The sequence below is a fragment of the Delphinus delphis genome, chromosome 12 (genome assembly GCF_949987515.2).
Source record: "Delphinus delphis chromosome 12, mDelDel1.2, whole genome shotgun sequence".
Lineage (NCBI taxonomy): Eukaryota > Metazoa > Chordata > Mammalia > Artiodactyla > Delphinidae > Delphinus > Delphinus delphis.
The window spans coordinates 32922737-32935964 of record NC_082694.2 but is presented as its reverse complement, the minus strand read 5'-3'; positions in this window follow the sequence as shown (position 1 = coordinate 32935964).

The following is a 13228-nucleotide window of genomic DNA, read 5'->3' as shown; positions in this document are numbered from 1 at the left end:
CTAACTCCCTGAAATAAATAGGTTCTCTTTGTAGAATGGTAGAGTTAGGGCAGTAGGTGCATCTTGAATTAAACAATGAATTCACAAGATGAGGTTGTCACTTAAAAATCAGAATTTGATCCTCAAAAGTCATGTGGCTAACTTTTCAAATGATCTTCATATCCAACTCTTACCAAATTACACTCTCCTTTTTATACAGTAAGAGGTAACCGTGGCCAACATGGTATTCTGCTACCTCATGAAGACGTGGATGGCCGGGTGAGAGCCGAACAGACTAGAGATGTGGTCCAGAGCCTCTGTCGCAATAGATCAGCAGTCGGGTCAGGGAGAGGTTTTCAGAAACAGATGTGAGTCTTGGTTTATAATCCAGGAGACCATCTTAAGGTTGAGAGGCAAGAGAGTTGGTTATGAAATTTACTGGTAAAGAGCCCACAAGAATATTTCCTGGGAGAAAACTTAACGCTAGTAATGAAGCTGAATCAGAAACCAGAAAAACAGATGTCACAGTCAGGAACACCTTCTCCTAGTGTTTCTGGATGTTTAATGAACAAAGCGCTCTGTGATCAAAAGCGTTTGGGCATGCGCTGGGTTAAACATGTTTTTTTTGTTTTGTTATTTGACCACAACATTTTCACTCTTTTAATTATACTGGTGTCTGTCATGAATCTCCAGGAGGCATATGTAGCATATAGAGTTTCCAAACTCATTTGACCGGGAACTCTTTGTTCACTAAAGCTTCCATTGAAAGATAAGAGCATTGAGTCCCAAGAAGTTAAGAGATCTGGCCAGCATGGCATGGCCACCTAGATGCAGAGCTGGGACTAGGACCGTCCGGAGTGCCCGGTTTGTGGTTCATCACAGCAAACCACGTGGTCCACCTTTTTCTCCTCTCCTTGCTGAAGCCTGCCTTCATTAGACACCACTGAGCTCGGGAAAATAATAGCTACACTCTTCTTCCTAACAGCAGCCAAGCCCACCCCAAAGCACTTCTGCCAAACCTTCCCAACAGGAAACCCAGGACTGTCTACCTCTGGCACTTCCCTCCACCCGAGTTCAGGAAACAACTACAGTTTCAATTTTTAACTCTTCCAGCAAAGCTACAGAGAAGCTCTTTGGTGATTAATAGCTGATTAACTTCTCTGCCAAACATCTGCGAGCTCCATTAATTAGACAAAATGCTAAATGGTAATCGGACAAGCACCGAAAACACCAAGACTGAGAGAGCGTTTTCCCTGAGTAGGACTCACTACCTGTTACACAGGGCCCCAAGCTATGACTGGGGCTCATGGAACTCTGAGTTCTGAGGTCCACATTCTAGATCCTTCTCTTCCTGGGCCCTCCAGATGTAACCAGGAAGGAATGTTTACTTGCTTCAGCACCTTAAGCACTATATTTTCAAAAAAGGAGGTGGAAGGGAGGGAATTGACCCTCTGCAATCTAGATTCAAACACTCCTGGCTCAAAAGTCATCAACGTCTCCTTAACACTCACTAAGCATGGTTCAAACTCCCTGATCTGGTATTCAGGGTCTTCTACAATCTGTCCCTACCTCTCCCTGATTCTCCTACACAGAACCCTCTTTCTTACCTACACAGGACCACTTGTTGCCCTCATCATGCCTCTTCCTCTCCTACTTTCACCTAGAATGGCTCTCCTCACCCTCTCTCCCCATCTAACTAACCCACAACTATATGTCAAGGGTCAGACTACATTCTCCATGAAACCTCACTGATCACACCTCCAGAAATTGATCTCCTCCTTCAGAAAATTTCTATACTTCTTCTTGTCTATAATTTTCATAGAATTCTTATCAGGAACCAACTTGAAATGCAATTAATTGTGCACATGTCTTATTTCCCAGACCAAATTGTAAGCTTTTGGAGGCCAAGGTCACTGTCTTCAACATTTTCTACTTGACACAGTGAAGGCACTCAATGAGTGCTCAAAATCCTTCAGTTACCCCTCTCTACCCACACTGCCCCCATAGCCTTTAGGGTAAGGTTCCAACATCTGAACTTAACATACAAACTCTTTCATAATTTTCACCTTTCCAACCTCTCCTGTCCAAGTCTACCCCTCTTGTCTAAATCCTGTCTCTAGCCATGCCAAGTTATTGAGATTTCCCAGAGGGCCATGCTTCTACCTCTGTGGACATTCTCCTCTCTCCCTGGAATGCATTTCACCCATTTATCTACCTGGTAAGCTCAAGACTTGGCAATCCCACACAGGAGCCTTCATCCCTGGTCTAGGTTAGGGCCCCCTGCCTCAGTGTACACAGAGCCCCTGTAACTTTGTCATGGTACCTGTAACACTTCCAGTTTACTTCTCTATATCCCCTACAACTTGAACTTCCTTAAGAGGTCCTTGAAGACAGGAATTGCATCTCATGCATTGTGCTATCTCCAGGACAGCACAGTACCTGCATGTAGTAACCTGCATGTAGTAGATGTGGTCACCAGCCTCCAATATGGCCCCCAAATGATCACAGCCTCCAGGTGTTCATGCTCTTGTGTATTCTCTCCCACTGAGTGTGGGCTGGAATTCCTAATGCATATAATAATAATAATAATAATAATAATAATAATAATAATAATAAAACAACACTGAGTGACCAAGACTAGGTCATAAAAGGCAGTATGGTAGCTCTCCCTTGTGCTCTTAAATCACTTGCTGTGAGGAAAGCTAACCACCATGTCCTGAGCAGGACTATGACCCATGCAGCAAGGCACTGAAACCTCCAGCCCACAGCCACAGGTGTGAGCTTGGAAGAGGATCCTCTAGCCTGGGTGGAGCCTCAGGTGATTGCAGCTCTTCTGACACCTTGATTACAGCCTTGTGAGAAACCATGAAACAGAACCACCCAGCTGAGCTGCTCCCAGATTCCTGACCCACAGGAACTACAAGATAATAAAAGTGTATTGTTCTAAGCCACTAAGTTTGAAGATTTGTTGCTCACCCTTAGATAACTAATACATATTTTGGAATCTGGAAGTGGAGTTCAACAGTAACAAAAACCTCACATAATGGGAGCGGCTCTGGAACCAAGTAGTGGGCAGAAGCTACAAATCTATAGGATTTGGAGTAGACTGTCAATGAGAGCTTAAAGTGCCTTGAACACAGTGTTTCAAGATCTTTGGACTCTGAGGAAGCTACTGGTGAGGATAATGAGGAACCTCTTTTTGGAAAGTGGAGGAAAGGAAATCCTTGCTATGTAGTAGAAAATTTAACAACACTGTCATCTGCAGTAATGTGGAAAGCAGAACATGTAACTAATGAAATAGGTAATCTAGCTGAGAAGATTTTCAACCAGAATGTTGAAGGGGCCACCTGGTTTCTGTTTGCTGATTCTAGTAAAATGCAAAATAAAAGAGATAGGCTAAAAGAACTGTTAAAATAAAAGATACCAAGACTTGCTGGTTTTGAATATTCCCAGCCTCTCCAGATGGCAAATGATACTAAAATTAAGAAATGGTTTCTAAGCAAAGGTCAAATGAGGGCACCCAGGAAACCATGGTCTAAAGATAAAGCCAACAGTATAGCTACAAACTCTTCTAAGATCTCAGATCCTAAACTATAAATGCTTTGTTAAGAGAACTTAAAAGATGAAGTCCTTTTGGCCTAGAGTACTGATCAGAGAATCATGCCCTTCCTTTTTCAATAACATTGACACTATAGTTCATATTGATAAAGCACTATATTTAAAATTTCCCAAATTTGACTCTCAAAACAACACTGTGAATTAGGGCAGATATGAGTAAACAATGGACCCAGAGAGATGGGCAATTTGCCCAATATCTCATAACTAAGTCATAAAAGAATCAGACTCTCAGTGAAGTGTTCATCATCAAGCCACTTCATTAAGTAAATAGACCCTTGAAAGTATGTCTAAAATTGTGGAGAGCAGAAAAGTGCCAAAGGCACTTGTATACAGATATTTTAACATTTTGTTTTTAAACTCCATTTTTATTTTTAGCTGAAATCTGTAAGATTTATGTAACTTAGATCTCTCAGCTGCTTCCTCGTCACCCAGGTCCTGGATCCACATGTGTTGTGACTGTTTTCACTTTGCTTAAACCCTGATACAGAACAGCATGTCCTTGATTTCCTCAAGGATGAATCTACTCACATAAGCATTAGTGACCAAGGCACATGCTATGGAAGACTTTTCAAGAGGCAGAACATACTACAGCAAGCCATGTCAAAGTTCCCATTCCCATTAAACAGTTCTCTCCAACGAAATAATGCCATTTGCTGCAACATGGAGGGACCTAGAGATTATCAGACTAAGTGAAGTAAGTCAGACAGAGAAAGACAAATACCACATGATATCCCTTATATGTGGAATATGAAATATGATACCAACAAACTTATCTACGAAACAGAAACAGATTCACAGACATACTTGTCTGTGAGTTGCCATGGGGGAGGGGCTGTGGGGGAGGGATGGGTTGGGAGTTTGGGATTAGCAGATGCAAACTATTGTACATAGAATGGATAAACAGCAAGGTCCTACTGTGCAGCACAGGGAACTATATTCAATATCCTGTGAAAAACCATAATAGAAAAGAATATGAAAAAGAATGTGTATATGTGTGTGTGTATATATATATAGATATATATACCCATATATTATCTGAATCACTTTGCTGTGCAGCAGAAATTAACACAACATTGTAAATCAACTACACTTCAATAAAATAAATTTTTAAAAAGTACTGCTTTCCTTCCAAGTTCCCCTTGGATTTGCTTCAAAATAAAAAGAGAGAGGAGGAAGTGCATTGAAGATATAGCTGAAGAAGAAATTGGCCATGGGTACCTGGGGATTCATTATATTATTCTGTCTACTTTTGGATATGTTTCAAAATTTTGTGATCAAAAGCTAAACAAACATAGTCCCCCACCCACCCACTTTAGCTATGAAGACTTTGGCATTTCTCTTTTGGGTCTCCTCTCTTTCTCAACTTCTCTCCTGTCCACATCCTGCAACTCGACTTCCTCTTCTCTCAGACCTCCCTCCTCCGACTTCCTCTTCTCTCAGACCTCCCTCCTCCTCCTGGACTCCGGCACTGGCTTACCAAACTGCTCACTGAATTCAACAAAACAAAGGACTCCCCAAGTAACAGGACCCACCCTCCTTCCAAGGCTGTTGAGTGACTCTCTTTTGTTACTTGAGCATCCTTTGGGGGCTTAATCCGCAGTCAAAGTGGTTTATCAAAGTAATTCTCCCAAACACCTACAGTGCTTTCCTCAAGAATACTGGTGAATAAAATTTTCTCCATCTTGCTACACTTATTATTCTGAATTCCTTTGCACTTTGTTCAAAAGAAGCCAGTCATTGAAACTTGATTTTGAGAACCAAAGCTTGTATTCAACTACTTCTGAAAAGAGTAGTTAATTCTATTTGAGTTTCTCTCCATAGCCCCATTCAAAACAGGTTGTGTGTATCTAAGAATAAATGGAATCACCACACAAGAGGTTTATTATCAGGGCGAAGCTTTGGGAAGCAACTCCCACTACTTAATGCTGAAAGGAAGGGAGAAAAAGAAGAAGGAATCCAGGCTGCAATGAATGGAAGGTGGCAGTTAAAGAGGAAGGAGGGAATGGAGAAACAGGAGGAGAGGGGGACAGGGTGGGAAATACTTGAAAAACCACTGTCACTATCATCGCATACAACTTTCTGCTGCACCGGTTCAAAAGAACAAAAATTATCCATACAAACCAGAAAGTCAGCTTTGATTTAACCCCCTCCCAAAGCCTTTGCCCTTCTTCGAGTATCTTTATTTAGACCGCATTTGGCTTTCTACTAGTTTCGTGGGGGTTTGTACTATTTTCACTGCCTCTTTTGGTTAAAAAGATAAACTTAGTCCTATGGACCCTGCAGGCCTGTACAGCGACCTACGATCCTTTATTCTGCCTGCACAGGGTAGGTGTTTGATGTTTAAATCACCCTGAGCCTATTTTGTTTTGTTCTTGTTTGTTTTTGTGAAACACCCCAGTTTTCTTGCCGCTGCACCTGCCGAGCAAAAAAGGCCTGAGATACAGAGAAACTGGTCCCTCTGAAGGGGACCAAGGGCCGATTATGTCAACAATCTCCCCGCCCTGAAAGGAGCTGGCATGATGGGTCCCGAGTTGTCAAATGACAATTGTGACTCCCTGCATTTCAAGAGTCACGAACAAATGGTTCCATGTGAAGCCCTCTGGGTAATAGTAGCCTTTTGAGGTTATGATATCTCTGGATGGAATTCAATAAGAGAAATTCACTTTCAATTGAGTCCTTGGAACAGAGCCAGGCAAGCTGAACAATGCAATATGCTTCCCATGAAAATTGCACCGATCCTCTTTCTTTTTCTCCTTCTTTTTGCTTTCTGCTTCTAACCTTGTTCACATGTTACCTCTTCCCACTTCCACTCCCTCCTTTCAGGGGACAGTAGAGCTTTTAAAAATAAAACCCAGCACTTAAATAAGAGCGGTTTGTATAGAATGACACAGCTCCCATGTGACAGCCTTGAGAATTCACTCTCTCCTCGGCTGACCTTTGCGACTTCTACCAGGAAAATGGCACAGAGCCACTGTGAAGGGGAGACCGGGGATTATCACAACCACCAGTCTTCCATTACTGGTTCATATAAAGAGTTTGACTCTTTTCTTTCTATTTTTTACTTTTAAACTGAGAGGAGGTGAAATGTACAAAGCCTGCCCAAACACCAAGGCCTAACTGCTGGCTTTTTTTCTCTCGATAACTCTCTGCCTCTCTCTCCCACCTCCGTGTGTGTGTGTGTGTGTGTGTGTGTGTGTGTGTGTTCTTCTTCTCTTTCTCTCTTCCCCTCTTTTTGCTTGGTTTATTCCTCATTTTGCCAAGATTTTCCTCTGAATAATTATTATTTCTTGGCCTGGAAAAGGTTGTAATTCTCTTTGTCTTTTGCATTTGATCATCCAAGTGGATTAATGTGGGTGTTAAATGGGTGGAAGAAGTCGTTTTCTTTGTCAAATTCTGTTAATCATCCTTTTGATTTCACACTCTCATTCTCCCCACCCACACACATCCCTCCTGCCCCAACAGAAATGGTGTGGGTGTGTTTCTTCTCCAATGCTGTTTCCTTTTTGGAGAGCAGTCCATCTGAAAGCCAGGAATGAGTAGACGTGCAGAAGAGAACCCCACACCTATGTACGGCTTTGTATCTACCAGGAAGGGGTGTGTGAAAGGGATGGGAGGGGTGTGTTTTTGCACTTTTCTCTGGATCTGTCTATAACTTCAGCTTCAAATTTGTTCCTCTGAAAATCTCTCTGGTTCTAATATCTCCAGGTCAAGGGGCTGACTTTGGATTTTGTTTGTTTTTTCTCTCAGAAAAAGCATAGAGGAGGCAGCCGTTATGTAATATTTAAACCAACACCAGTGAAGGCCAACCACCCCAAGCCCAAAGCTCTGGTCCTCTGGTGAGTTCAAAATAATGCCTTCTTCTAACCTCAGGTGCAGAACCTTTGACTGGACTCTTTCCAGAAGGTTCTACCAGCCCACCACCCACAGGCCCTCCTTCCCCAGCCCCTGTTCCCTGCATGGATTCTTACAGAACCATGCTTTAGTGAACTGGGCATGATGATTTAGAGACTTAGACGTTATCATGTGTGGGTGAATGGGAAATTACTCTGACTGAAGGAAAAGCTACTTTGAAGGGCTTGGTCCACCCTTTCAGGAGGCAGTATTCTGGGGGGAAGAGTGCCTGGAAGGCAAGCAGCCCAGCAAGGAAATTCAAAGATATCTGACCAACTATTAAAATAGTTAATAGAGCTAAGAGTTTGATTGGTGTCTGAAAGTTGCAGTCTCTGAAATCAAGTGTATTTGAGGACAGACCTGTGATGTATCCCCTTGCAATCCAAATAGTTCCATAATGTTCCTAGAGTCATCAAGTCTTTATCCTCATCCCACCAAGGTTCCTACCCTACTAATAATGATAAACTCTTAGGTAGAGAAACTAGCTGCTGTTAAAGCCTTCCTACACCAACCCTGTCCATGAAGCTCCAAAAACTATGACGTTCCAGGCACCAATGGGGGAGTCCCTGTGTGTCAGGAGAGAAAATTGATGCATGCTGTTACCTGCATGTGACCATATGGTCACCCAGCCATCAAGATGACTGGTCTCAGCAATTCCACTCCTAGGTATATATCCAAAAAAACAAAAACAGAAACCCACTCATTTGAAAAGATACATGCACCCCAATGTTCAGAGCAGCATTATTTACAATTGCCAATATATGGAAATGACTTAAGTGTCCATCAACAGATGAACAGATAATGGATAAAGAAGATGTGGTGTATACACACACACACACACACACACACACACACACACACACACACACAGAATACTACTTAACCATAAAAAAGAACAAAATTTTGCCATTTGCAGCAACATGGATGGACTTGGAGGGCATCATGCTAAGTGAAATAAGTCAGACAGAGGGAGACAAATACTTTATGATATCACTTATGTGTGGAATCTAAAAAATACAACAAACTAGTGAATATAACAAAAAAGAAGCAGACTTACAGATGGAGAGAACAAACTAGTGGTTATCAGTGGGGAGGGGCATTATAAGGGTGAGGGAATGGGAGATACAAACTACTGGGTGTAAGATAGGCTACAGGGATGTATTGTACAACACGGGGAATATAGCCAATAATTTGCAATAACTGTAAATGGAAAGTAACCTTTAAAATGGTATAAAAAATGAAAAAGGTGACTGTCATCATGATGCATCTGTTATCTATCTAGTCAAAGACAAAAAATAGATTTTTACCTCAAGTTCCAATTTTGATCGACTCATAATGGTTATCTCCAAAGCTGTACTGAAAAAGATCCTGAAGCTACATCAAAACCTAGCAGACAAGAATACTGAGATCAACAGATAAACAACAAGGACCTACTGTATAGCACAAGGAACCATATTCAATATCTTGTAATAACCTGTAATGGAAAAGAATATATATATATTCTTTTCCAGATATATATATATATATATATATATATATATATATATATATATATATATATAAAACTGCTGTACACCTGAAACTAATGCAAAATTGTAAATCAACTATACTTCAATTTAAAAAAAAAAAGAGAGAGAGAGAAAAGAATACTGAGATCAATTAGCTATGTCTGCCATGGGTTGGAGTGGTAACATAGATGCTGCCTATTAGCTATTCCTGACAAGGGGATTCCAAAGTCTAGAACAGAAGACTTCACATCAATGTTTCAAACTCTATCAAGTGGAAAAGCCCTGTGTTTTTCCAGAACAGTGTTTCAACCATGTAAAATGCTGTTCTTCTCTAAGCTGCCACTGATTGAATATCTGTAGTGTGCCAGGGACTATGCTGTGATCAGTACTTACATTATTTTATTCAATCTTTATTATAACACTGCGAGGTAGGTGTTATCCCCATTTTGCAGCTGACAGTTCAGAAAGGTTAAATAACTTGCCCAAGGATTCTTAGGCAATAATTGGTGAAGCCAAGACCTGAAGGCGGTGTGCTGTGAAATCTAAAGGCAAGGATCCTGCCATAAATCCTGCTGCCTCCTTGGGATTAGAAGACACAAAGGCAGACTCAGGGAGTGGGAATCCTTGGCAGTTTGCTGCCAAGCCTTACAGCAAAGTCTTCAAGCTGCCCATCATTCTTTTTGGCTCCTGACAGCTCCAGCTAATTGTCTGCCATTAGGCAGTTGAGATTTTTAATTACAGTTATATTCCGCTGAGCTGAAATTTCAGCTAATTATAATTGAAATTGAGGGCTAAAAGCAAGTTTCAAAGGTCATCCAGCAGTTTTCTTTGTGTGTATATATGTCTTTGTTAATGCTGTGTAAGTAATACATATATATGGTTTAAAAAATCAAATACTATATGAAAAGACTTACATTGAAAATTGGTGACCCCTCCTGTGCCCCATCAAGTCCTGCTTCCCAGAAGCAAGCACTTTTAATCATTTCTATTTTTATTTCTCCTGGTGGTTACTTCCAATCTCTATATAATAGATACATAGCTCAATTTCTTGATTTACCATCTTTAGATATTATCTACTGACTTCCACTACGATGGAGGAAAATGTAACTCATCTGCACCACCTCTTCCTTACTGCCCCTCCCCCTCCTCATCCCAATTTAGTTACACCTCCATTTTCAGTTCTTCCTCTTGACATCGGCAACTTCAAGTGGCATATTAAAGCCTCACTTCTTGTTCTGTCAACTTTTCACAGCTATTTCCTTCTCCTTCTCTTCCATTCCCCAACCTGTGACAGCTATACCTGTAATGTTTACATTATCAAGACTCATAATGTTTATATTCTGCTTGGAACCATAGTTAAGTCCTCGTGATTTGTATGAGTGAAAGTTAAAAACTGAAAAACAGAAAATAATGTAACATTTCTGGCATCTATTCAAATGGATTCTCCTCTTCACATCCCATCAACTAGTCAAAATCATACCTCAGGTGAGTTGGCTTTATATTTGGACAATGCCTTTCTTGTACACTTCTGTTATTATTGTCTTCCTGAAGTCTCTGATTCACTTCTCCTTTTTCTTATTTTCTGCAACATTATAAAAGCCTCATGATTTTCAAAGTTCTCAACATACAGTTTAACCTATAAGCTCCACTGTCCTCCACTTGGCCAAGACCTCTTTCACAGCATCCCCTGTTTTTCCTCTCCCATCAGGACTAGTTTCTCCCTAGACTTGAGACCCAGCTGCCAGGATGGGATTTTTGTTTGCTGCTTTTTCTGGGTTGGAGGCTTTGTCTCCCATAGCTTCCTCTTTTTTTTGTTCACTCCTTTGATTTCTTTTTCTGAAACACATTCTCTAATGTGCATGGTCATAGTATTTCTGAGTCCTTGAAAAAATGATCTTTATTCTGACCTCAAACTTGACTGATAGATTAGCTAGGTATAGAATTTTAGAACAAAAGCCACATTCAATCAGAACTTTGAAAGGATTGCTCAATGTCTTCTAGCATTCAGTATCACTGTTAAAATTAATTGCCAGATTAATTGCTATGGTCTGAATGTTTGTGTCCCCTCAAAATTCATATATTGAAATTCTAATGCCCAATGTGATGTTATTAGGAGGCAGAGACTTTGGAAGGTGCTTAGCTCATGAAAGTTGGAGCCCTCATGAAGGGAATTAGTGACTTTAGCCCCCTTCCACCATTTAAGGATACAATGACAAGGGACCAGCTATGAATCAGGAAAAGGGTCTCACTGGAATGTGACCATACTAAGACCTTGATCTTAGGCTTCCAGACTCCAGAACTGTGAGAAATAAATGTTTGTTTTTATTAGCCACCCAGTCTCTTGTATTTTGTCGTAGCAGCTTGAAGAGACTAAGTGACTCTTGTTCCTTTCTAAATTGCCTGCTTTTCTTCTCAGGAAACTTTTAAGACCTTCTCTTTAACTCCAATGAAACAAAATTTTATGATTATTTGTCTTGGTGTAGATCTCTTTTCATTTATTCCATTCAACACTTTAGGTCCTTATAATCTGAAGACTTGTATCTTCCTCCAGTTCTGGGTAATTTTCTTTTCTTATTTATTTAATAATTTCCCCTCCTCTGGTTTCCTCTGTAAATTCAGGAACTCCTATTAAAGCCAACCTATTACTCAGAGAATGCTACTTCTGTATTGATCCTCCTACCTTTTCTTTTTCTAATTCTTTCAAATTCTTTCTATCTCTCCTCCCTTCCTTTCTTTCTCTGTCTCTATCACTCTTTTTATTCTAAGTTTTCCTTCACTTATCCTAAGATTTCCTTCACTTCACCTTCCAATCTTTATATCAATTTATTTTGTTGGCAGTCATCATTTATGTTTCACAAGATCTTTCTTATTTTATCTCTTTTTTCCTTTTTGTAACATTCTCTCTTGTTTAATGGATGCAAAATTTTCTCAAATCCGTTTGAGGAAACTAATTATTTTTTTAAGTGCTCCTCTGTCCCTTGAATTATTTTCCTCCAGGCTCATTTTTATTTGTTTCTCTTACCCATTCTCTTTCAAGTTACTGGCTTTTCTCAATACTCTGATAATCATCAGATATCTTTTCATATTTAAGAAGGAGACAATAGAATGGCTGACCAGGAGCTCTGCGAATAAGGGTTTGGCTTATCAACTGGCAGGATTTGCTTCACATGAACTGGTGGGAAACCATCCATTATATCTAGAGATTCCTCAGTTCCAGAATCAAGAGAGCTTTGGTCTGGGGCAGTAATCCTCACACTAGTCCTCTTCCAAAGACTGTGTTCAGTGTCTGTAGAGATATTCACTTTGAGAACAAGGGCTATTCTGGGTTGCACAGGAAAGATAGCAAGAGTGGGGTCAACAGTTCCATGGAGCTCCAATTTGTCTTCTGTTTTCAATCCCACTGACATTCGTGCTATCTCCAAGGACAGAGCCTCCCTATAGTTCTTTTGGGCAACAGACGTCCTACTTTAGCTAAAGCCCAAGTACACATTCCTATGCTGAAGCTTTCTTTACTCTGTTTTATTAGCCAATTATTTCTCCAAATGTTTTCTACCTTCTAGAGATTTGTTGAAATATATGAACCATCACTACCCACTTATACACTTATTACTTTCAGTTTTTATAAGTTTATAACTTTTTAAATTCTTTACTATAATTTTAATGCCATCTGAGAAAGAGGGAGAGACAGAATACTTCTGCCATGTTGAACAAAAGTCCCTGAAATGGCTTTCAGACAGTGCTCCACAAGGCCAAGCTTATGAAGAGAAAGAGCAAGGATGGGACACCAAAGTAAGAGATGAGTGGTGAAGCTGTCCAACTTCAACTAGAGTGCTCTGTTTTTATTGATTGTGCTTCTGCAGATTTCACTTGATTAGATCTTCCTATAAGAAAGAATCAAAGAATAATTCAAGATAAAATCTAATCAAGTGCTGAAATAAGTGGTCCAGAAAATGAGCTTTCAGGTATGGGCTAGAACAGTCAGAGAAGGGTACTTGGGAGAGGTAGGACTTCTAGAGAGATCTGGGTCTGAAAATGTATGTTGGGGCCAGATTCTACAAGACCTTTTAAACTATGCTAACAAGTCTGGGCTTTATCTAAATATGAAGAAGCAATTAGATGGTTTAAAACAAGGAAGTGAAAGTATTTGATGTGTGTTTTCAAAAGGTCACCCTGACTTCAGATGCACTGAGGTGATCATCAGTAAGTGGGCAAGGACCTTTCGCGCTTCCTCT